The sequence below is a fragment of the Oryx dammah genome, unplaced genomic scaffold, assembly GCF_014754425.2.
Source record: "Oryx dammah isolate SB20612 unplaced genomic scaffold, SCBI_Odam_1.1 HiC_scaffold_13, whole genome shotgun sequence".
NCBI lineage: Eukaryota > Metazoa > Chordata > Mammalia > Artiodactyla > Bovidae > Oryx > Oryx dammah.
Window position 1 is genome coordinate 20,365,465 of NW_024070197.1, and position 26,021 is coordinate 20,391,485.

General features: G+C 42.2%; 1 long non-coding RNA gene across 1 annotated transcript in view; it reads left to right on the forward strand.

Moving 5' to 3' along the window:
- The first annotated feature begins 1,249 nt into the window (after positions 1–1,249).
- LOC120872637 overlaps positions 1,250–26,021 on the forward strand; it is a 223,297-nt gene continuing 198,525 nt past the window's right edge. The window contains exon 1 of the long non-coding RNA XR_005723300.1: positions 1,250–1,307. This is a non-coding gene — a long non-coding RNA (uncharacterized LOC120872637). The remainder of the gene's footprint in view (positions 1,308–26,021) is intronic.

A 26,021-nucleotide genomic window follows, 5' to 3' on the forward strand; every position in this document is an offset into this window, starting at 1 on the left:
TCACCCCCAACCTCTCCCAAAGCCGGTAGCATATAATTCCATTTACGGTCAATTCTGTAAAATGTAAACTAATCTATAGTGACCAAAAGCAGTTCTCTGAGGAGTAAGTATAGTAGGTTGTGACTGGCAATACAGATTACAAATGAGCAGAAGGAGATTTTGGGGGATGATGTGTATGCTTACTCTCTTGACTTTGATTATGGTCTCAGGGGTGTATACATACACATGTAAAAATAAAATTGTACACTTCAACTATGTGCAGATTTTAAGTATCACCTCAATAAAGTCGTTTAAAAAAACTATGGAGAAACACGGAGGCCACGTGTGACCCAGATTGTGTGACCAAAATTGAGCTGGTGTCCCTTGGCCAGTCACTCAAGAATCCTCAGCTGTAGAGATAATACCGCCCTTGTGGCGCTTAAGGGACAGTGAAAACTTATATAATGCATATGACCATTGGCTAGACGTTCTGTTGTTCTGCCATTCAAAGTGGAAGGGTAGTAGGCAGTCTGTAATCTATTTGAAGTTCTAGTACATCTTGGATCTCTGACTTTAAGCCAGTTCTTTAACTTGTTTCAGTGTCAGTTGCAGAGGGTATTAAAATGACATAATACATGGAACTGGAGAAGACAATGGCACCCCACTCCAGTACTCTTGCCTGGAAAATCCTATGGATGGAGGAGCCTGGTAGGCTGCAGTCCATGGGGTCGCTAAGTCGGACACGACTGAGAGACTTCACTTTCACTTTTCGCTTTCACGCATTGAAGGAAATGGCAACCCACTCCAGTGTTCTTGCCTGGAGGATCCCAGGGACGGGGGAGCCTGTTGGGCTGCCGTCTATGGGGCCACACAGAGTCGGACACGACTGAAGTGACTTAGCAATACATGGAATTAGTGTAGCGCCAGGTATACAGGTGGGGAGGAGGTGTCAGTAGCTTTAGACCCTGGCTGGTTGCTGGGATCTCGGCGTGGGTCGCGCGGAAGGAACTTTCTGGTTTAGGGGTTGGTAAGCCTCTGAGGTGAAGACGGCTGGGACAGTAGCAGTGGCAAAAGCGCTACCCAGAGGCCGCGGCGAACACCTGAGCAGCGGAACAGGTAACCAACCTACGCACCATACAAGCCCCAGGCACCTCCCAGCCTGCCTCGCGCCTTCGGGCGCAGGCGCAGTGAGATAGGCGGTGGTGGGGGCCCAGTGAGGTCCGGCCCCGAGGTTGGGTGGGCGTGGCTTGGACCCTCGCCCCGCCTCTCGACCTGGGCGGCGGTCGGGGGCGCGGCTGGCAGGTCTCTGAGCTACAGTACCCCCTCAGGTGAGAGCGGCGGGGCGATTGCGGGAGCGCGGGGTTATTCGCACCAGCTGGGTTGCTGAAGGGACGGCAGGATGTTGCCGCTGCTAAGTGGGATGATATTCCCCAGTTCCGTCACCCCACTTAGGACCGAGCCCTGAGTCCGGAGGCAAGTGGGACCAGCTATCCAGGAGACGCTCTCCTCGTCCTCGAGCCGGCTTCAAGAGCGCTTTTGAAAAAGAGACGAAGCATTTGGGTGGTTTGTTTCTTCCTAGGTGGGGAGTTTTAGGCTTAAATATAGTTGTTCCTTCCCATGCTGATATAGTATGAGAGTGCATGAGGAAACTGAGGTACAGAGAAGCAAAGTTGCCGCCCAAAGATTTCACACCTGTTAGTGTGACAGATCTTGACTGCAAGATCGAAATCTCCACAGACTGGCCTCAGAGATTATGCTCTTCTTGACTATTCAGTATTGCCTCCAGGTTAATTCCTTGTCAGACTGTGTTAGACGTTTACTTAAATTTATTTTTTTTTAAAAACAGAAAGAATAAAATGGCTGAATTCTGGATACTAATTTGCTTCACTCATAGATGAAGCATAAGTTATCCAGGGTAACCTGATGTGTTCCATTCATACTTGAATTAAAAACACATGGTTTAGGAAGTTGTTATTTTACATACCATCAAGTTAGCAAAAAAAGTTCAGGGGGCCCAGTGGTAAAGAATCTGCCTGCCAATGCAGGAGACATAAGGGAGTGGGTTGGATCCTTGGGTTGGGCAGATCCTCTGGAGGAGGAAATGGCAATCCACTTCAGTATTCTTGCCTGGGAGAATTCCTTGGACAGATTAGCCTAGTGGGCTACAGGGGTCGCAAAGAGTGGCAACAAGTCATGTCCACGGGGTTGCAGAGTCGAACATGACTGTGTGACTATCACACATAAGGAGTCTGTGGTGGTTTTAAGATATGTCCACAAATTATTTCATACTCCTCTCTTCAAGAGATGGAGCCTAATTCCTCTCTTTTTGAATGTGGGCAAGACTTGGCTACTTACTTCTCACAAATAGAATAAAGTGGAGGTAATGTACTTTGGCCACCTCATGCAAAGAGTTGACTCATTGGAAAGGACTCTGATGCTGGGAGGGATTGGGGGCAGGAGAAGGGGACAGAGGATGAGATGGCTGGATGGCATCACTGACTCGATGGACGTGAGTCTGAGTGAACTCCGGGAGTTGGTGATGGACAGGGAGGCCTGGTGTGCTGCAATTCATGGGGTCGCAGAGTCGGACATGACTGAGCAACTGGACTGAACTGAATGTACATTTCAGAAACTAGGTCATAAGAGGCACAGAGCGTCTTCCTTGCTCTTTTTCTTGACTTGCTTGCTTTGGAGGAAGTCAGCTAAGGAGTCATGAGGAAACGCAAGTGACAGATTAAGATATCTTTGAGTTGAGAAACTGAGGCTTTGTATCAACAATCACATGAGTGAACTTGGAAACTGGTCTTTTACCCCAAGTCAGATCTTAGATAACTATGGCCACATCTGATATCTTTTATTGTGTGTGTGTGTGTGTTTTGGTTGTGAGGTATTGGTTGGAAGGAGGCTCATTTTATTAATATAGGCAACTTTAAAGAAAATTGTTTTGATGTACAGATAAAAGAAGGGCATGATGGAAGAATAAGGAAAAACAGTAAATTAAAAGTAGAGTTTGAAATAACTGATCACCAAAAGGTGTTCTAGAATGAGAAATTCAAAGATAATGGTTAAACAGGGATCAGCAAACCATGGTCTGTGGGGTGACAGTCTGGTTTTTTTCTTTAAATAAACTTCAGATATTGTGATTTTATTACAGTGGTATAATTTTTGATTTACAGCTCTTGGAGACATAGTTCATGTACCATGCAATTCACCCATTAAAAGTATAAAGTGCAGTGATTTTTTTAGCGTATTTACAGAGTTGTAAAACCACCACTACAATTTAATATTTCCAATACCCCAAAATAAAACTGCATACACATTAGCAGTCACTCTCCATTCCTGCTCCATCATTTTTTGTTTCTACGGGTTTACCTATTCCAGATCTCTGCTCACTGAGTTCTGCAAATCTTTCAAATGTTGGCATATTTCATTATACAAAAACAAAACAAAAAAGCCTCATAATGATTACTTCTACCACTAACCTATCAGTGAAGAGTCTTTCTTTTAAAAAAATATTTGTTTGGCTGTGTCTGGTCTTGGTTGCCGCATGCGGGCTCAGTAGTTGCTTGCGCCAGCTTGTTTGCCCCATGGCATGTGGGATCTTAGTTCCCCTACCAGAGATGGAACCCGTGTCCCCTGGACTGGAAGGTGGATTCTTAACCACAGGACCATCAGGGAAGCCCCCAAGAAGAGTCCTAAGTAGTGTGAAATTGTCAAGCTCTTTGTGTCAGGTATAAGTTTTCCAAAATAATTTTTGTTGAAAGCTTGAATTTTTTTTATTGCCAACAAATACTAAGTTGTTTTCCTTGAAGTAATAGGCTCACTTACAATAGTTCATTTTAGAGGAAATGTGTGCTAGATACTCAAGACTGAATAGCCTCAGCTTGTCAATCATTCTTTTAAGTAAAAATGACATTCTATCAAAAGAATGGCTATATCAGTTTACAACTCAAATTTTCACACAAGTGCTTTTCTTCATGACAACCCTTGGACTTAAGTATGGGACAGAAGTGCCTCATGTATACTTCCCATTTCATCACATATTACACATTATATTAAAGTATTAAAAAGATGTATGTTGAAAAGCAAGATTTAATAATGTTAATGATATTTACTGTTCATCAAGAACATTGTTTATTGAAGCAAGCTTTTTTTTCCCTTTCTCAACTTGAGGGCATGGCTGTGAAGAATACAGCGACTAATAGTTTAGTGCCACTGCTTTGATTTGTGTTAAGGCATCTACTCCCTTCAGTCGTATCTGCTCCCCACAACCTGGGGGCTGAGAACCCTTATCCTAATGTCTTTTTTGTTTTTAATTACTTATTTATCTGGCTGCACTAGGTCTCAGTGGCAGCATGCAAGATCTTCCATCTTGGTTGTGGGATATGGGATCTTCAGTTGTGGCATGCAAACTCTTAGTTGCAGCATACATGCAGCATACATCAGGATCTAGTTCCCTGACCAGGGATCAAACCTGGGCCACCTGCATTGGGAGCTCAGAGTCTTGGCCACTGAACGACCAGGGAAGTTCCCCTAACTTCCTTTTAAAAAAAATACTTCTTTTAAAAAATTTGTTGGGCTGTGCTGGGTCTTTGTTGTTGTTTGAAGGGTTTTCTCTAGTTGCAGTGCATGGGCTTCTTGTTGTGGTGTCTTCTCTTGTTGCAGAGGCTTCTCTTGTTGTGGAGTGTGGGCTCTAGGCACGCGGGCTTCAGTAGATGTGGTGAATGGGCCCAGTAGTTGTGGCTAGAGGGCTCTAGAGTGCAGGCTTAGTAGCTGTGGTGCACGGGCTTAGTTGCTCTGTGGTATGTGGTATCCTCCCATCCTAGAGATTGAACTGGTGTCCCCTGCGTTGCAAGGCAGATTCTTAACCACTGGACCACCAGGTAAACCCCTCTCCCTAATTTCTAATATGTAGGTTTTGAGCTTCATGTAAATGGAATCATAGAGTCTGTACTTTTTTGTGCCCAGCTTCTTCACTCAGCATTGTGTTAGTAAGATTCACACGTATATGTGTTGTTGTAGTTTGTTTATTCTCATTGCAATTTTATATTTTCTGTGCATATATATTTTATTTTCTGTTATAGATAGACATTTGGGTTATGACCTTTTTTGTTTGTTTGTTTTTGGCTTGTGTAGGTTGTGAATATTGTGTAGGCTGTAAATATTGAACTTGTCTTTTGATGAACTTTTGTACATGTTCCTGTTGGCATTTACTAAGAGTAGAATTTCTAGGCTGTGTTGATCTTTAGAGTAAAACAGCCAGTATTTTACAAGCAAAATGGGTTTATTAATATTTGAGAATAGTAGAGGAATTGCAATTCAGGATGCACAAGCTGTGGCAAAACCATAGGCAAGTCTGGCAAAAGGAGAGGAATGTTACTTTCTAGAGAAGAAAGAAGTTGGAGGGGGCTGTTTTGAAAGAAAGTCCATTGGAGGAAAGAGAGAGTTCAGGGTGATGATGGTTTCTTTTGGCTGAATAGTTTTTCAGCCTGAGGCTGTTGCTGGGCAAGGAGAAATCTTTCTTTTTTGGAGTAAGGAAAGTAATAATCTTCCTGTTGGAGATCCAAGTTACATCTCTTCCTGTTGGGATCTGCAGACAGTAATGAGGGATAGTGCAGGAGATCTTCCCCCTTCATGACTTCTGCCTTCTTTTTATTTATTTATTTATCTTTTGGCCACGCTGCATGGCATATGGGATCCTAGTTCCCCCACCAGGGATTAAACCTGCTCTCCCTGTATTGGCAGTGTAGAGTCTTAACCACTGGACCATCAGAGATGTCCCCCAGCTTTGTTTTAAATGGGGTTTTCCTTTTACTTTTCAGTCATAGAATATGTGTATATTCAGGTTAAGCAACTACTAATAACATAGAAATCAACAGATTTTCTATGATTGTTTAGAAATAATGAAATTATTGAATCAATGAAACCACTTTGATTTATAATCATCCCCCAGTATTCATGGGGGATTGGTTCCAGGACCCCCTGCTGCTGCTGCTGCTAAGTCGATTCAGTCGTGTCCGACTCTGTGCAACCCCATAGACAGCAGCCCACCAGGCTCCCCCATCCCTGGGATTCTCTAGGCAAGAACACTGGAGTGGGTTGCCATTTCTTTCTCCAATGCATGAAAGTGAAAAGTCAAAGTGAAGTCGTTCAGTCGTGTCTGACTCTTAGTGACCCCATGGACTGCAGCCTACCAGGCTCCTCCATCCATGGGATTTTCCAGGCAAGAGTACCAGGACCCCCTACTGATACTCAAATCCATGCTACTGAAGTCCCTTATATAAAATGATGTAGTATTTGCATATGGAGAAGGCAATGGCACCCCACTCCGGCACTTTACCTGGAAAATCCCATGGACAGAGGAGCCTGGTGGGCCGCAGTCCATGGCGTCGCTAAGAGTCGGACACAACTGAGCAACCCCACTTTCACTTTTCACTTTCATGCGTTGGAGAAGGAAATAGCAACCCACTCCAGTGTTCTTGTCTGGAGAATCCCAGGGACGGGGGAGCCTGGTGGGCTGCCGTCTATGGGGTCACACAGAATTGGACCCGACTGAAGCGACTTAGCAGCAGCAGCAGCAGTATTTGCATATAACCTATATTCATCCTCCTGAGTACTTTAAATCATCTCTAGATTACTTAAAATACCTAATATAGTATATATACTATGTGGTGTGGTGTGGTGTTTAGTCACTAAGTCGTGTCTGACTCTTTGTGACGCTATGGACTGTAGCCCGCTAGGCTCCTCTGTCCATGGGATTCTCCAGGCAAGAATACTGGAGTGAGTTGCCATTCCCTTCTCCAGGGGATCTGACCCAGGGATTGAACCTGTGTCTTCTTCTTGGCAGGTGGGTTCTTTACCCCTGAACCACCAGGAAAGGCCCAAATACTATGGAAATAGTTGTAAATACAATGTAAATACTGTGTAAATAGTACTAACATGCAGCTGGTTCTCATTTTGCTTCTTGGAACATTCTGGAATTTTTTATTTGTTCTTGAATGTTTTCAGTCTGTAGTTGATTGAATCTGTGGATTTGGAACCCGTGGATAAAGAAGGCTGACTGTATATATACAAAACAAAAGATGTAAACATTTTGCTAGACTGGAGAGGCAGTTTGGAGCTATACTGTTCAGGGCCTGAATGCCATGTGAAGGTAAGGTAGGCTGTGTAGTACAATGAAGATGAGGCTAGGTGACTCTTGCACTCACTACTTACATTCTGTGTTACCTTGGCTAAGTCACTTCACATTCTTTAATTTTTTTTAATATATTAAAAAAATTTATTTATATATGGCTGCACTAGGTCCTCAATGCTGATCACAGGCTTTCTCTAGTTGTGGTGAATGGGGGCCACTCTTTGTTGTGGGGCATGGGCTTCTCATTGTGGTGGCTTCTCTTATTGTGGAACACAGCCTCTAGGGGGCATGGGCTTCAGTAGTTGCAGCATGTAGACTCAGTAGGTGCTGTGTTCAGGCTTAGTTGCCCCAGATCTTAGTTCCCCAACCAGGATTGAACCTGGGCCCCCTGCTTTGGGAGTGCAGAGACTTAGCCACTGGACCACCAGGGAGGGCCCTGTGACTTTTCTCCTTTAGCTTTATCATAAAGTAGAGCTTGAAGGTTGGAGTTGGAAATGGAAACCCACTCCAGTATTCTTGCCTAGAAAATTCCATGAACAGAGGAGCCTGATGGGCTACAGTCCGTGGTGGTCACAAAGAGTCAAACATGACTTTGCAATTAAACAGCAACGGCAGCAGAGCTTGAAGGTGTCAGCCTGTGATGTGGTTATTTGTGATCTCTTCCAATTAAATAAGGCGTTTGCAGCAGTGAACATCCTGGAAATGTTCATCCAGAAACTGTTTTTTTTGGGATAACTGTTCTCAAAGCTTGAGTGAATAAAAAGGAAAGCTCCTTACAGAGAAGCCAAGTAGATTAGTGACAGCTTCCTCTCATCCATCTGTCTCACTCCATGTCAGAATAATTTTCCTAAAATACCACTTGGATCATGGGAAAGCCCTGCATTAAACAGTTAAGTGGCTCTCATTGCCTATAAATTTCAGACTTCTCATCCTGGCATTAATGGTCTTTATTTGAATTGGTCTCATTCTTTTGTGAGCTTTTTTTCTGATTACCTTCTAAACCATACTCTCTTCTTTAGCAAAGCAAGTTTCCTTGAGTTTCCATGATGTTTTCAGTCTTTGTACTTTTATAAATCCTACTTGTCCTTCAAGAGCTAATTAAAATTCATTCCCTGTCTTTCTTGAAGTTTTTTCTTTGCAGTTCAGCTTCAGGTATCCTTCCTGTGAATTTCCGTAGCAAGTAATTTGTTCATATTTAATTTGGCAACTAATCTTATGCCACTCTATCATGATATTTTATATTAATGTTATTTATATCTTTTTCTCTTTGCTTCAGTTCAGTTCAGTTCAGTCGCTCAGTCATGTCCGACGCTGCGACCCCATGAATTGCAGCATGCCAGGCCTTCTTGTCTATCACCAACTCCCGGAGTTCACTCAAACTCACGTCCATCGAGTCGGTGATGCCATCCAGCCATCTAATCCTCTGTCGTCCCCTTCTCCTCCTGCCCCCAATCCCTCCCAGCATCAGCTTACCTCTTCATTTTTTCTTTTTTACTCCAGCCAATTTGTGAACTCCTTAAACCAGATCCCTGCTATCTAGTTACTATTTTTAAAAAGTCAATTTACTTTTTTTGTGTAATTATATCAAGCTAATGATTTGCAAATAATAGACCCATAATAAGAGTATGTATATGTGTTAATTTGACAGTAGAAATAAAGATAAGTAAAACTATATGCCAGAAAACATGAAGGATATCTTACAAAACTAGATTTTCATAAGAAATGAGAACTAAATATTCCTGGAGCCAGACATGGTGTGATGATGCATAGAATTAAACCCCAAGCTTCCCAAAGGGTTTTAGCAAGCATTTGTAAAGGCCAGGTAAATGGGGAGTGGTCCCAGAGTATATGATCAGCTCATGTACAGTTCTCTGATTGGTTGATGGTGAGGTAACAAGATGGTGTCACAGGGGTTAACATTATCAATCCTTAGGTGCCAGTATGTCTGGAGGTTCATAATCATCAAGTAATTAATTTCTTCCAATTGATGGTGGTCTTAGCATCTGTAAAACCACCCAGTCAGTGTCTATCAGATACTATGATCTAGGTACTTCAGAAAGCTGCCATAGCAGAGAATATAGGGGAGGAGTCTGTCCCAGGAAGGCCTCACAGGGTCCTCCTTGGTTATAGAAGCAAAAACTAGGGTGATTGAATAGTAACTGGGTGGGGTGGAATAGGGAGTGGCTATGGGTCTACTTTAGAGATAGGGTGATCAACTGCTTTTGTCAAATATTGTGAAGGGAAGAGCCACCTGAATTTAGAGCCAAGAAGACTTGGACTCTATTCAGCTCTGCCAGTGTGAGCTCAGGTAATATGCTCAGTATCTATGAACTTTAGTGCCTCATATGTAGCATGAAGATATTGATAATTGCCTTACAATATTGTGAAAATTAAATGAGCTGATGCATATGAAAGGATATTTTTTTTCGCTGCTCTGCTTCTTGTTGGATCTTAGTTCTCCAACCAGGGATCAAACCCATGTCCTCAGTAGTGAGAGCTCAGAGTCCTAACTGCTGGCAAGCATGAGTGCTAAGTCACTTCAGTCATGTCCAACTCTTTGCAACGCTATGGACTGTAGCCCACACGGCTCCTCTGACCATAGGATTCTCCAGGCAAGAATATTGGAGTGGGTTGCCATGCTGTGCTCCAGAGGATCTCCTCAACCCAAGGATCGAACCCACATCTCCTGCATTGTAGGTGGATTCTTTACTACTGGGCCACCGAGGAAGCCCCATTAACCACTGGATTGTTAGGGAATTCCCTGAAAGGAAATGTCTGTTAACTAAAAAGAACTATAGAAATATGATGTTATTTCATTTCTCTGTTGACTCTGTGAATTTCATGCAGTAATGATGATTGTTGACCAGCCCTTTGGTGGGACTTTGAAACAAAGACCTGAGCTTCTGGATCACTGGTATTCTCAGGAGAGCACAGGGTATGTGCTCCTGAGAAGGTGGCTGCCTGCTTGGCTGCAGGAAAACAGAGGTCAGGCTAGGGGGACTGCCACATAGGAACAGAGTAGCCACCAACTCTTTATTTACTGTCTGCATCCTGCCCTGGATCCTTGTGGGAACCATACTGGTTTTAATAAAAATCCTTTTGACCTCGTGGATCTTTTTCTTCACTCATACTAAACAAGTATAGCTGTTAAGAGGTCAGGAACTCGAACTTGTTTTAGGCAAACTGAGTAGTAAGAAAAATATACAGATGTTTAGGCTGTTTGGAATTTATAAACAAAGTTAAACTAACAATTCATAGAATTTCTGTTTTGATTCCTAATTATTTTTGATGTTAAAAGATGACAGCAGTGTGACTGCCATTTGTGTCCTAAAAAGGCAGGCAAGTGCTGCCATCTAGTTTTATATGTTTGATTGTTGTTGTTCAGTTGCTCAGTTGTGTCTGGCTCTTTGTGACCCCATGGACTGCAGCAGGCCAGGCTTCCCTGTCCTTCACCATCTCCCAGAGCTTGTTCAAACTCATGTCCATTGAGTCGGTGATCCCATCCAACCATCTTGTCCTCTGTCTCCTGCCTTCAGTCTTTCCCAGCATCAGGGTCTTTTCTCATGAATCACCTTTGCATCAGGTGGCCAAAGTATTGGAGCTTCAGCTTCAGCATCAGTCTTTTCAGTGAATATTCAGGGTTGATTTCCTTTAGGATTGACTGGTTTGATCTCCTTGCAGTCCAAGGGACTATTATCTTTGCTGACATTTGGAATGAAGTTGCTGGAGAAACTTTGAAATACTAAACAGAGTTTTATGTATAAGGACCAAGGTGATTTTTCATTTGCAGCTTGTTGGAGTTGATTTAGTACTATTTTAATTATGAGACATATTTAATATCTTTTGTGTGACCTTTTTACTAAAACTATCCTAGAACATAAGGAGAGCTTTTTTTTATTAATAGGATGGAAAGGTACTGTAGCTGACTGACGGACAAAGTTGTCTGTGAAGTTCACTGCTTTGGCCATGGTGGTGTGCGGACGACTCTGAACACTTAATTTTTTGGCATTTATTCATTTAAAAAAAAAAAACAACTTTTTGGTTGTGCTTGGTCCTTGTTGCTGCAAGTGAGCTTTCCCCAGTTGCAGTGAGCAGGATCTGCTCTTCATTGCAGTGCACAGGCTTCTTAGTAGTGCAGTGGCTTCTTGTGTTATGGAGCACAGGCTCTAGGCACGCAGGCTTCAGTAGTTGCATCATGTGGGCTCAGTAGCTGTGGCTCCTGGGCCCTAGAGCTCTCTCGTTGTGGGCCTCGTTACCCTGAGGCATGTGGAATCTTCCTCAACCAGGGATCGAATCCATGTCCCCCTGCATTGGCAGGTGGATTCCCATCCACTGTACCACCAGGCAAGTCCAATTTTTCAGTATTTAAAAATTATTTTTAGTTGTGGGCCGAGAGTGGAAAGTGAGATTTTTGGAATAGATTAAATTTTGATCAGGGGCAAGCTTTTGTATGACTTTCTAAGTCTCCTGTGTGGCCTGCAAGCTCTGCTGGTGGTTTTCCCACCCATCTGCCTCACCATGTGTGACTTTCTTTTCCACACTGTCCTGTTCTTAGTTCCTGGATGATACCATCTCCTTCTTCTTCTAACTAGGTTCATGGCAGTTCTTTCACCAGGAAGTTTTTCGTCTCTGCTCCTATTTATTTACTTGTTAATTTTTAGAAATTAAAAGATGCACAGCAAAGAAGAAAGCGATCAGCCATGTTCCTTCCACTTAGGACAACACCACTGCTAACATCTTTGCATATTTGCTTTAAATCTTTTTTTTTTTTTTTAAGAAAAATCACCATCAGTTTGTGCACTATTGTGATTGGTGAGAAAAATATATTTTGTCATTCAAATGATCAAATGGTGTCTGTGGTTCCTGGCTCACAGCTCTCCAAACCCTTGGAGTGTCCTAGGTGGTGAGAATTTAAAGGTATTTCTTATATTAATCAACTGGTTTTTGGAGAGCCCTAGAATGAAGATTGGTTACTAGGATAACCAACCTGGTGATTAGACAGTTGGAACCTTTAGTCCCACCCTCCAACCCCCTTTGCTATGCCTTCCTGCTAGCATTGAGGATTATATAAGAATTCAACAGAGAAATGGCAGAAAGAGCCTTACTACTGTCAAGGGATTGCTGATGATTATGATAAAGAGGAACTAGTAAAGGTGTTTAAGAAAGAAGTTTGCCTGCACTGGTACTGCAATTGAACAGCCAGAATATGGAGGAGTAATTCAGCTACAGGGTGACCAGCACAAGAACATATGTCAGTTCTTCATAGAGACTGGCTAGCATGACCAGATGAAAGTTCATGGGTTTTAAATGCTTTGGGTTCACTGAAGCTTAAATGAGGATTTTTTTTTTTTTTTTTGCAATGAGTAGAATTTCCTTTCTGTCCCTTGTCACAAGTTTAAAAACCTCATAGCTTGTATAATGTAACCATTTGGGGTCTGCTTTTAACTTGAACTAGTCCCATGGATGGAGGAGCCTGGTAGGCTGCAGTCCATGGGGTCGCCAAGAGTCGGACATGACTGAGCGACTTCACTTTGACTTTTCACTTTCATGCATTGGAGAAGGAAATGGCAACCCACTCCAGTGTTCTTGCCTGGAGAATCCCAGGGATGGGAGAGCCTGGAGGGCTGCCGTCTATGGGGTCGCACAGAGTCGGACATGACTGAAGTGACTTAGCAGCAGCAGCAGCAGCAGCAGCAGCAGCAGCAGCATCAGCAGCAGCAGCAGTGTAACTCTTTCATGCAATAAACTGAAAATAGCCCCCCCCCCCACCAAAAAAAAAAAGGAGAGAAAAGGAGAATGGCTGGAAAAAGAGAGAGGAAAGAAGCTGGAGGATGAGTCAGTAGCTAAAGATCATTGATCTAAGCAATCATACCTATGTAATGAAACTTTCGTAAAAATCCAAGAGGATGGAGTTCTCAGAGCTTTTAGGTTGGCTGACGTGGAGATTTGGAGAGAGAGGCACTCCTGGAGTGAGTATAAATTCTGTGCTCCTTTCTCCCCATTTTGCCTGATGCTTCTCTTCCATCTGACTCTGAGTTACATCCTTTTATAGTAAACTGATAATCTAGTAAGTAAAATATTTGTTTGAGTTCTGTGAGCTGCTTTAGGACATTAATCCAACCTAAGGCAGGGGTCATTGGAACTCTGGTCTATAGCTGGTTGGTCAGAAACCAGGTGATAATTTGTGCTTGTGACTGGCATCTGAAGTAAGGCAAGGAGACGGAGTGCTGCTGGACTGAGCCCTTAACTTGTGGATCTGGTGCTGTCTCCAGGCAGAGAGCATCAGAATTGAGTTGATTTGTAGGCCATTTTGCTGGTGTCCTGAGAATTGGTGCTGTGGGGGAATCTTTGCTCTACTTCACCACCTGTACTGTTGCAGGAAGGGGGACCCCTTCCAGGGCCCAAAAGTGGGCTCCTGTCTAACACTTTTAAATGAATTATCCAAGGGGACACACATGCTGACAAAGCAAGAAAGGGTATTTTATTGGAAAAGGTACCCGGGTGAAGAGTAGTAGGGTAAGGGAACCCAGGAGAACTACTCTGCCATGTGGCTTGCAGTCTTGGGTTTTGTGGTGATGGGATTAGTTTCCGGGTTCTTTGGCCAATCATTCTGACTCAGAGTCCTTCCTGGTGGCACATGCATTGCTTAGCCAAGATGGAAGCCAGCGAGAAGGATTCTGGGAGGTGATTGAACATGTGGTGTCCTTTTTTGACCTTTCCTGAACTCTCCTGGTTGGTGGTGGCCTATTAGTTCTGTGTTCCTTACCAGGACCTCCTGCTGTAAACCAGCTCATGCAAATGGTTACTATGGTGCCTGGCTAGGGTGGGCAGTTTCAGTCAGTGTGCTTCCCCTAACAGTACCACAATGAAACTGGGATCCAGAGCCCTTTTAGTTTGATAACAGTGATATTTGTTTATTCTAAAGAGTTCAAATAATGCGTTAAAAAAAAAATCCTAAATCCCACCACCTGGAAATAACATTAAATGGACATCATAATGGCACACACACAGAACTATCACACATTCTTTGCTGCAGCACACACTTCTGTGTGGTCTTCTGGCCTTTTTTTTTTTTTAATGGTGCAATCTTTTTAAAATTTTCAAAATATTTATATATTTGTTTGACTGCACCTAGTCTTAGTTGCAGCATGTGGGATCTTTAGTTGTGTCATACAGACTCTTAGCTGTGGCCTGTGGGTTCTAGATCCTGAGCCAGAAATCGAACCTAGGACCCCTGTGTTGGAAGCATGGAGCCTTAGCCACTAGACCACCAGGGAAATCCCCATCTTCTGGCTTTGAATGCTGCCATGGGGCATTCAGCATTCATCTGAATGTTGAGGCCATCTAGATTCTGCTACCTGGTACTGAAGAAATCCTTATGATGGAAGTTTGGTGGCTTTGATAGGAAATTAAGCTTTTTGTATCCAATTTCTTGTCATGTAGTGTGGACAAAATTTGTTGCTTGCCATTGCAGTAAATAGCGAATGTTGCTGTAGCCACCCTGATGGTATGTCCTGAGGGGAATTCAGGATGGTGAAAAAAAAAAGGATTACTGGTCCTAGATAGTTAAGATGTATATCAAAGGAATAATTTCAGTGAACCCAGACTCTTACATCTTCCCCAATACAGAAAAGCACTAAAATCATTAACATGAGATGTCTGTTTTTTGTGTGTTTACCAGTAATCTTTTGATGTTCTTTTTTTTTTTTTTTTTAAGTAAAATCTCCTATACACACTGGCTCTTCTCTTACCTCTTTGGAGCAGTTTCTCGGCACTATCTGAGAAGCTTATTCCTGGGCTAGAGTCCTCAGTAATAGCCCCTGAGTAAAATATAATTCTCAGCTTTCAGATTGACAGTGATATGACCTTTCAATTTCCAGACTTCCCCCTCTCCCCAATTCAGGGAATCAAGATTTCTGGGAGAAATATCAACAACTCAGATATACAGATAATACCACCCTAATGGCAGAAAGTGAAGAGGAACTAAACAGCCTCTTGATGAGGCTGGGAGAGGAGAGTGAAATAGATGGCTTAAAACTCAACATTCAAAAAACTAAGATCATGGCATCTGGTCCCATCACTTCATGGCAAGTAGAAAGGGGAAAAGTGGAAACAATGACAGATTTTCTTTGCTGGGGCTCCAAAATCACTGCGGATGGTGACTGCATCCATGAAATTGCTTGCTCCTTGGAAAAAAAGCTGTGACAAGCCTAGACAGCACGTTAAAAAGCAGATACATCACTTTGCTGACAAAGGTTTATATAGTCAAAACTATGGTTTTTCCAAAGAGATGGGAATACCAGACCACCTAACCTGCCTCTTGAGAACATCTGTATGCAGGTCAGGAAGCAACAGTTAGAACTGGACATGGAACAACAGACTGGTTCCAAATAGGAAAAGGAGTACATCAAGGCTGTATATTGTCACCCTGCTTATTTAACTTCTATGCAGAGTACATCATGAGAAACGCTGGACTGGAAGAAACACAAGCTGGAATCAAGATTGCCAGGAGAAATATCAATAACCTCAGATATGCAGATGACACCACCCTTATGGCAGAAAGTGAAGAGGAGCTAAAAAGCCTCTTGATGAAAGTGAAAGAGGAGAGCGAAAAAGTTGGCTTAAAGCTCAACATTCAGAAAATGAAGATCATGGCATCTGGTCCCATCACTTCATGGGAAATAGATGGGGAAACAGTGAAAACAGTGTCAGACTTTATTTTGGGGGGCTCCAAAATCACTGCAGATGGTGACTGCAGCCATGAAATTAAAAGACACTTACTCCTGGGAAGAAAAGTTATGACCAACCTAGATAGTATAATCAAAAGCAGACACATTACTTTGCCAACTAAGGTCCGTCTAGTCAAGGCTATGGTTTTTCCAGTGGTCATGTATGGATGTGAGAGTTGGACTGTGAAGAAGGCTGAGCCCCGAAGAATTGATGCTTTTGAACTGTGGTGTTGGAGAAGACTCTTGAGAGATCCAACCAGTCCATTCTAAAAGAGATCAGCCCTGGGATTTCTTTGGAAGGAATGATGCTAAAGCTGAAGCTCCAGTACTTTGGCCACCCCATGCTAAGAGTTGACTCATTGGAAAAGACTCTGATGCTGGGAGGGATTGGGAGCAGGAGGAGAAGGGGACGACCCAGGATGAGATGACTGGATGCCATCCCTGACTCGATGGACGTGAGTCTGAGTGAACTCCGGGAGATGGTGATGGACAGGGAGGCCTGGTGTGCTGCGATTCATGGGGTCGCAAAGAGTCGGACACGACTGAGCGACTGAACTGAACTGACTGATGTATGGATTTGAGAGTTGGACCATAAAGAAGGCTGAGTACTGAAGAATCGATGCTTTCAAATTGTGGAGCTGGAGAAGACTCTTGAGAGTCCTTTGAACAGCAAGATCAAACCAGTCAATCCTAAAGGAAATCTGTCCTGAATATTCATTGGAAGGTCTGATGCAAAGCTGAAGTGCCAATACTTTGGCCACCTGTTACAAAGAGCTGACTCATTGGAAAAGACCGTGATGCTAGGAAAGATTGAGGGCAGAGGTGAAGAGTGAGACAGAGGATGAGATGGTTGGTTGGTATCACTGACTCAGTGGACAAGAGCAAACTCCAGGAGATAGTGAAGGACAGGGAAGGCTGGCATGCTGCAGTCCATGGGGTCGCAAAGAGTCGGACCCAACTTAGCAACTGAACAAAAATTCAGGGAAATTATCGTGTGTTTCATCTTTGAAAATTTCTGTTCTACTTGTTGGATTTTTCACTATAGGCCCACCAATCATTGTAATACAGAATCATCTTCACCTGACCTCCATAGCAATGTTTCCCTCCAGTTGCTTTAATTTTTTTGACTTTTGAATCTTTGTTCACTGCCATTTCTGTAACGCCCTTTTCCCCATCTGTCTTTAATTGAATCATCAGCTGTGGTAGAGTCTGTTTCTTGCCGTTTCCAACATGCTGATTTGTTTTGTAATGTTTTGATCCTCAGTTTCATTAAGTCTGCAGTCTTCCTTTTCATACCATTTTGTTGTTTTCCATCTTGTCCTTGAGCTTTATTGAATTCATGTTCTCTTTGACTTGTTACCATGGAAAGTCACTGTAGGGAAGTGTTCCTCTGTTTTTTGAGTTAATTATCTTCAGGGTTAGTTTTGTGTGCTAAGTTCTTGGGAGCTGTTTGCATAGTGTATGCTTTTTCCCTTGAACCTGCTCATGCTTGGGTGGCTCTGCATGTATGTTAACCTCCCTGTCTGCTCAGAGAGGTGCCTCGGGGTGACTTCTTGGCAGTCTTTATATAATACCTGGGAAATTTATATTCCTTCAGGAGCCACAGAGTGAGGACTGGATATTTTTCTGTGTTATCCATTTCTCTGTGCCCTGAAGTAGTGGCAGATGAGGGTGGTGTGGAAATGTGAGTTGGAAGGATTGCTCAGTTAAACAAGGTCAGGGGCCCAGTGCAAAAGAAGATATGACGCATAAGTCAATGGAACAGAATGGATAACCCAGAAATAGACCTCACAGATATACCCAGCTTAATATTGACAAAGTGTAAAGGCAATTCAATGGAGGAAGCATAGCTTTGTAACAAGCCTTGTTGGAACAATTGGGCATCCATAGACAAAAAAATTAATCTTGACCTATAACTCAAAATGTAAGATACAAGAACTATAAATCTTTTATGAAAAAACCCAAAGGGGAAAATCTTCATAATCTGCTGCTGCTAAGTCGCTTCGGTCAGGTCCAATTCTGTGTGACCCCATAGACGGCAGCCCACCAGGCTCCCCCATCCCTGGGATTCTCCAGGCAAGAACACTGGAGTGGGTTGCCATTTCCTTCTCCAATGCATGAAAGTGAAAAGTGAAAGTGAAGTAACTCAGTCGTGTCTGACTCTTCGCAACCCCGTGGACTGCAGCCTACCAGGCTCCTCCGCCCATGGGATTTCCCAGGCAAGAGTACTGGAGTGGGGTGCCATTGCCTTCTCCGCTTCATAATCTAGAACTATGCAAAGTGTTCTTAGCCTTGATATCAAAAGCATGATCCACAGCAGGAAAAACTGATAAACTGGATCTCATCAGAATTAAAAACATCTGCTCTTCTAAAGCCCATGTGAATAGGATAAAAAATAAGTTACAGACTGGGGAGAAAATATTTGCAAACTATACATCCAACAAAGAACTAGTATTTATAATATGTAAAGAACCTTCTAAACTGAACTTTAAGGAAGACATCTCTGTTATTTTTTGTAACTACATGTAAGTCTATAATTACCTCAAAATAAAAAAGTTAATTAAAAAAACTCCACATCTTCAGAATATCCTTTTTTCTGGCCCTCCAGACTAACATTCTTGTTGAACTCTGAGCTTTTCCTTTGGAACATTTGTCATGATTTTGTTATTAGTTGAGTGGTTGTTAGTTTAATGTCCATCTCACCTACTATGCTGCAAGTTTTCTCCTACTGTATCTTCAGTGCTGAAACAATGCCCAATAACTATTTATTGAATGTGTTACATGGAAGAGCCAATATTGACTCCATGTTGGATCTGATTCTTTGACTTTTAACATTTGCTTTTCATTGCTTTTACTATTATAATTATACATAATGGCCTGCCTCAGGGAACCCTGACCCTCTGCCTGAATGTTAAACGAAAATACCTTTGCTCAGGACCCTGTCCACCTCTGGATGCCTACAGGAAGGAAGAAATTAACACATCTCTTCTGATCATTCCAGAAGATATTTGTAAGATTAATGGCCTTTTTTACTTTACTTCTTCACCTCCCCTCTCCCCTTCTATAAACAAACTGGATATCCAAACCCTGATAAGATGGTTATTTTGAGACATTAGTCTGCCATCTTTGTCAGCTGGCTGTCTAAAAGTCATATTCCTTGCCTCAACATCTTGTCTCTTGGTTAACTGGTTGTTATGTGGTGAGCAGAGTGAGCTTGGACTTGGTAACAAATGTATAAAAGTTAGTACCTTGAAGAATTATTGAAGTGTTTGAAATTTATATTTGGTAAATACTTTAAATCCTCCTCCACTTAAATGCCTCCTCCACTTTAAAAAAATTTGAATTTATTTTTAGCTGTGCTGGGTCTTCATCGCTGCACGTGGTCTTTCTCTAGTTGCAGTGCATGGGCTTCTCATTGTGGTGGCTTCTCTTGTTGCAGAGCACAGGCTGTAGGGTGTGTGGGTTTCAGAAGTTGTGGCACATGGGCTCAGTAGTTGTGGTTCCTGGGCTCTGGAGCACAGGCACAGTAGTTGTGTTGCACCGGCTTAGTTGTTGAGTGGCATGTGGGATCTTCCTGGACTGGGGATGAAACCTGTGTCCCCTGCATTGGCAGGAGGATTCCTAACCACTGGACTACCAGTCCACTTTCTGTTTTTGAAAAAATGAGCGCCTCATCCTCTTCCCAGGATACCCCTCATCCTTTGATCCTCTTGGCTGAGCCTCGCATCATCAGCAGCCTCTGTACAACATCTGCTGTTTCTCCAGACTCCAAGTTGGACAGCTGCCGAGAATATCTGCCCTCTTGGCCTCCTCAGGGCTGAGTTTACCTAGTAATTAGTCTCATTATTCTGTGTTGGAATTTTAGAAAGACAGCATGGTGTTGTTATTATTCAGTGAATAACAGCATTTAAATTGATCCAATGCTCAGTGAAAATGACATTTCTAGGTCTGTTTATAAACAACCTGTTCAAACATTTTGACTTATTACTGAAAGCAATTCAAATGCCTTCAAATTCTCAAACGACAAATTATTTTCAGAAAGTATATGGAGGGGAATCCCTGTGATGGGTAAGACCTTGTAACATAATGATTTGACAGGAAAAGTTAGTTTTAGAATTCTGTGTGAATTTCAAGCAGTGTTTGCATGAGAAAGAAGGGATAGTTTGGGAGGTTACAGGTGGCCAGCATTTCTGTTTGCTGTTTTGAACCAATCTGGTTGTCGAAGAAATCAGTATGCTTCTCTTAGGCAGGCTGACTTTGCACAGCATTATTATTATTATTTAGTATTTATTTTATTTGACCATGTCAAGTCTTCTTAGTTGCAGCACATAGGATCTTCACTGTGGCAAGTGAAATCTTTAGTAGCGGCATGTGGGATCCAGTTCCCTGACCAGAGATCAAATACAGGTCCCCTGCATTGGGAGCATGGAGTCTTGGCCACTTGAACTCTAGGGAGGTCCCTTGCACAGCATTATTGAAGAATATATATATATAATCTATTTGTATATCTTGAGAATATAAAACATTATATTAAGACAACAGAAAAACCCACTTTATGATTATAGAAATATTAATCAATGCAGAGGACCTATAAAATAGTAAAAAAAAAAAATCCCCCCAAATATTAACACCAAGAGATAATCACTCTTTTAAATTTAAAATGTTGAACTAATTTTAGTCCTCGAGAAAAGTTGCAAATATAGTTGTGAAAGGAAAATGGTCCCCCAAAGATATCCATGCCCTAATCTCAGATGCCTCTGAATATATTATGTTGGATGGCAAGGAGACTTTGCAGATGTAGTTAAGGGTGCAAATAAAATAGGGAGACTAGCCTGGAATATCCAGGTGGGTTCAATCTAATCACATGAGCCTTTACCAGAAGAAAAGTTTTTTCTGGCTGAAGTCAGAGAGATTCAAAGCATGAGGACTCAACACACTTTTGCTAACTGTAAGATTCAGAGGGCCAAGGGCAGGGATTAGAAAGAAGCCTATAGGAGATAAGGATGGCCTCCAGCTGACAACCAGCTAGGAAGTGGAACCTTCTTCCTGTATCTTCGAGGAATTGAATCCTGTCAACAACCTGAGTGAGTTTGCAAGAGGACCCTGTGTCCCATATGAGAAACCAGCCTCTATGGATTCCTTGATTTTGAGCTGGTGAGACCCTCAGCAGAGAATCTAACCATGCATGCCAGACTTCTGACCTATGGAACTGTGAGATAATAACTGGGTATTGTTTTAAGCAGCTAAATGTGTGATTATTTGTTATGTAGCAGTAGAAAATTAATACAACAGTACAAAGAGGTTCTGTATAGCTTTCCCTCAGCTTCCCCTAATGTTAACATTTGTCTTGCCATTATACAGTGATCAAAACCAGGACATTACATCAATAAATGGATGGATAAGGAAGCTGTGGTACATATTAATATATGCAATGGAATACTACGATGAAATAATGCCATTGGCAGCAAATGCATGCAACTAGAGATTATCATACTGAGTGAAGTAAGACAGAAAGAGGAAGCAAATACTATATGATCTCACTTATATGTGAAATATAAAATAGAACAGGAATGAACAGAAACAGACTCACAGACATAGAGAATAGACTTGTGGTTACCAAGGGAGAGGGATGGTGGGGTAGTTTGGGGTTAGCAGATGCAAACTATTATATATAGGATGGATAAACGACAAGGTCCTGCTGTATAGCACAGGGGACTGTGTTTATTGTGATAAAACATAGTAGAAAAGATATTAAAAAATATATATGTATATAACTGAACTTAAAAATATATATGTGTATAACTGTCACGGAGGTTCATGACATTGTACGGGAGACAGGGATCGAGACCATACCCAAAAAAGAAATGCAAAAAAGCAAAATGGCTGTCTGAGGAGCCCTTACAAATAGCTGTGAAAAGAATAGAAGCAAAAAGCAAAGGAGAAAAATAAAGATATACCCATTTGAATGCAGAGTTCCAAAGAATAGCAAGGAGAGATAAGAAAGCCTTTCTCAATGATCAATGCAAAGAAATAGAGGAAAACAATAGAATGGGAAAGACTAGAGATCGCTTCTGGAGAAGGCAATGGCACCCCACTCCAGTACTCTTGCCTGGAAAATCCCATGGACAGAGGAGCCTGGTGGGCTGCAGTCCATGGGGTTGCTAGGAGCCGGACATGACTGAGCAACTTCACTTTCACTTTTCACTTTCATGTATTGGAGAAGGAAATGGCAACCCACTCCAGTACTCTTGCCTGGAGAATTCCAGGGACGGGGGAGCCTGGTGGGCTGCCGTCTGTGGGGTCGCACAGAGTCAGACATGACTGAAGCAACTGAGCAGCAGCAGAAATCTCTTCAAGAAAATTAGAGATCCCAAGGAAACATTTCATGCAAAGATGGGTACAGTAAAGGACAGAAATGGTATGGACCTAACAGAATCAGAAGATATTAAGAAGAAGTGGCAAGAATACACAGAAGAACTATACAAAAAAGATCTTCATGACCCAGATAACCACACTGGTGTGATCACTCACCTAGAGCCAGACACCCCGGAATGCGAAGTCAAGTGAGCCTTAGGAAGCATCACTATGAACAAGGCTAGGGGAGATGATGGAATTCCAGTTGAGCTATTTCAGATCCTAAAAGATGATGCTGTGAAAGGGCTGCACTTAATATGCCAGCTAATCTGGAAACTCAGCAGTGGCCTCAGGACTGGAAAAAGTTAGTTTTCATTCCAATTGCAAAGAAAGGCAATACCAAAGAATGCTCAAACTATCACACAGTTGCACTCATCTCACACACAAGTAAAGTAATGCTCAAAATTCTCCAAGCCAGGCTTCAATAGTACGTGAGCCGTGAACTTCCAGATTTCAAGTTGGATTTAGAAAAGGCAGAGGAACCAGAGATCAAATTGCCAACATCCACTGGATCATAGAAAAAGCAAAAGAGTTTCAGAAAAACATCTCTTCACTGACTATGCCAAAGCCTTTGATTGTGTGAACCACAACAAACTGTGGGAAATTCTTCAAGAGATGGGAATTCCAGACCACCTGACCTACTTCTTGAGAAATCTGTATGCAGGTCAGGAAGCAACAGTTAGACCTGGACATGGAACAGCAGACTGATTCCAAATAGGGAAACGCTATATATTGTCACCCTGCTTATTTAACTTACATGCAGAGTACATCATGAGAAACGCTGGGCTGGATGAAGCACAAACTGGAATCAAGATTGCCAGGAGAAATATCAATAACCTCAGACATGCAGATGACACTACCCTCATGGCAGAAAGCAAAGCAGAACTAAAGAGCCTGTTGATGAAAGTGAAAGAGAGTGAAAAAGTTGGCCTAAAGCTCAACATTCAGAAAGCTAAGATCATGGCATCTGGTCCCATCACTTCATGGCAAATAGATGGGGTAACAGTGGAAACAGTGACAGACTTTGCTTTTTGGGCCTCCAAAAATCACTGAGGATGGTGACTGCAGCCATGAAATTAAAAGACGCTTACTCCTTGGAAGGAAAGTTATGCCCAATCTAGACAGCATATTAAAAAGCAGAGACATTACTTTGCTAACAAAGATCTGTCTGGTCAAAGCTACAGTTTTTCCAATAGTCATGTGTGGATGTGAGAGTTGGACTATAAAGAGAGCTGAGTGTGGAAGAATTAATGCTTTTAAACTGTGGTGTTGAAGAAGACTCTTGAGAGTCCCTTGGACTGCAAGGAAATAAAATCAGTCAATCCTTTAAGGGATTTCCTTAAATCCTTTAAGGAAATTAACTAATCCTTAAGGAAATTAGTCCTGAACGTTTGTTGGAAGGACTGATGCTGAAGCTGAAACTCCAATATTTTGGCCACCTGTTGCAAAGAATTGACTCATTTGAAAAGATCCTGATGCTGGGAAAGACTGAAGGCAGGAGGAAAGGGGGACAATAGAGGATGAGATGGTTGGATGGCATCACCAACTCTATGGACATGAGTTTGAGTAAGCTCCAGGAGTTGGTGATAGACAGGGCGTCTAGTATGCTGCAGTCCACAGGGTTGCAAAGAATCGGACACGACTAAGCAACTGAACTGAACTGAACTGATAACTGAACCACTTTTCTGTATAGCAGAAATTATAGCAATTATAGAAATTATAGCAGAAATATAGCAAACACAACATTGTAAATCAACTATACTTTAATAAAAATACTGTAAAACTCAACATATAAGAAATTAAACATCAAAATAAAAATAGATGAAATAACATCTACAAAACCTCCCAGGACATTGACATTGGTACAATGGTACTAACTAAACTACAGACTTCATTTGACTTTTACAAGTGTTTCTATTTTTTTTTTTTTTTGCTGTTCTAGGATCCAGTCTCCGATTGAACAGTACATTTAAGCATCATGTCTCCTCAGTTACTTTTGATCTGTGACTTTCAATCTCCACTTTCATGGCCGTGACACTACTGGAGTACTGACTAGTTATTTTGTAGAATGTAAGTTCATTTGAGTTTATTAGATGTTCTTCAGTTCAGTTCAGTCACTCAGTCGTGTCTGACTCTTTGTGACTCCATGGACTGCAGTACTCCAGGCCTCCCTGTCCATCACCAACTCCTGGAGTTTATCCAAACTCTTGTCTGTTGAGTCGGTGATGCCATCCAACCATCTCATCCTGTTGTCCCCTTCTCCTCCTGCCTTCAATCTTTTACAGCATCAGGGTCTTTTCAAATGAATCAATTCTTTGCATCAGGTGGCCAAAGTATTGGAGTTTTATCTTCAGCATCAATCCTTCCAATGAACATTCAGGACTAATTTCCTTGAAGATTGACTGATTTTATCTCCTTGCAGTCCAAAGGACTCTCAAGAGTCTTCTCCAACACCACAGTTTAAAGCATTAATTCTTCCATACTCAGCTTTCTTTATAGTCCAACTCTCACATCTACTGGAAAAACCGTAGCTTTGACCAGACAGACCTTTGTTGGCAATGTCTCTGCTTTTTAATATGCTGTCTAGATTGGGCATAACTTTCCTTCCAAGGAGTGAGCATCTTTTAATTTCATGGTTGCAGTCACCATCTGCAGTGATTTTGGAGCCCCCCCCAAAATAAAGTCAGCCACTGTTTCCCCATGAAGTGATGGGACTGGATGCCATGATCTTAGCTTTCTGAATGTTGAGCTTTAGGCCAACTTTTCCGCTCTACTCTTTCACTTTCATCAAGAGGCCCTTTAGTTCCTCTTTGCTTTCTGCCATTAGGGTGGTGTCATCTGCATATCTGAGGTTATTGATATTTCTCCCAGCAATCTTGATTGCAGCCTGTGCTTCATCCGCCCAGCATTTCTCATGATGTACTCTACATATAAGTTAAATAAGCAGGTTGACAATATACAGCCTTGACATACTCCTTTTCCTGTAGGTGTTCCTACTTGATTGCAATAAAGTTATGTACTATTGGCAGAAGTACCTCAGAAGTATGGTTTTCTCAGTGCATCATATCCAAGGGTTAATGGTCTTTGTATATCTTATTAATGACTTGGTTAACCTTGGTCACTTGGTTATGGTGGTATCTGCTGGGCTTCTCCACTATAAAATTACTATCTTTCCTTTTGTATTAATAATTATCTTTGAATCTGTGCAAATCTTGTTTCTCTTTAAACATCTGTCTGCTAATTTTAGCATCCATTGATGGATTTTGTCAGTAATGAGAGGAGGGTGGAAGGACTCTTAGTAGTTTAATTAGAATCCTTCTATCTCCCTCCCATGTTTGGTGAATATGTGTTTGTATCATATGTTGTTGTTCAGTTATTCATTTTTGTCCAGCTCTTTGCAACCCCATGGTCTGCAGCATGCTGGGCTCCTCTGTCCTCTGCTATCTCCTGGAGTTTGCTCAAATTCATTGAGCCGGTGATGTTATTTAACCATCTCTTCCTCTGCCACCCCCATCTCCTTTTGCCTTCAGGCTTTCTCAGCATCCAGGTCTTTTTCAATGAGTTAGCTCTTCGAACCAGGTGGCCAAAGTACTGGAGCTTCAGCTTCAACATCAGACCTTCTAATGAATATTCAGGGTTGATTTCCTTTAGGATTGACTGGTTTGATCTCTGCTGTTCAAGAGATTCTCAAGTCTTCTCCAGCACCACAATTTGAAAGCATCAGTTCTTCAGTGCTCAACCTTCTTTATGGTTCAACTCTCACA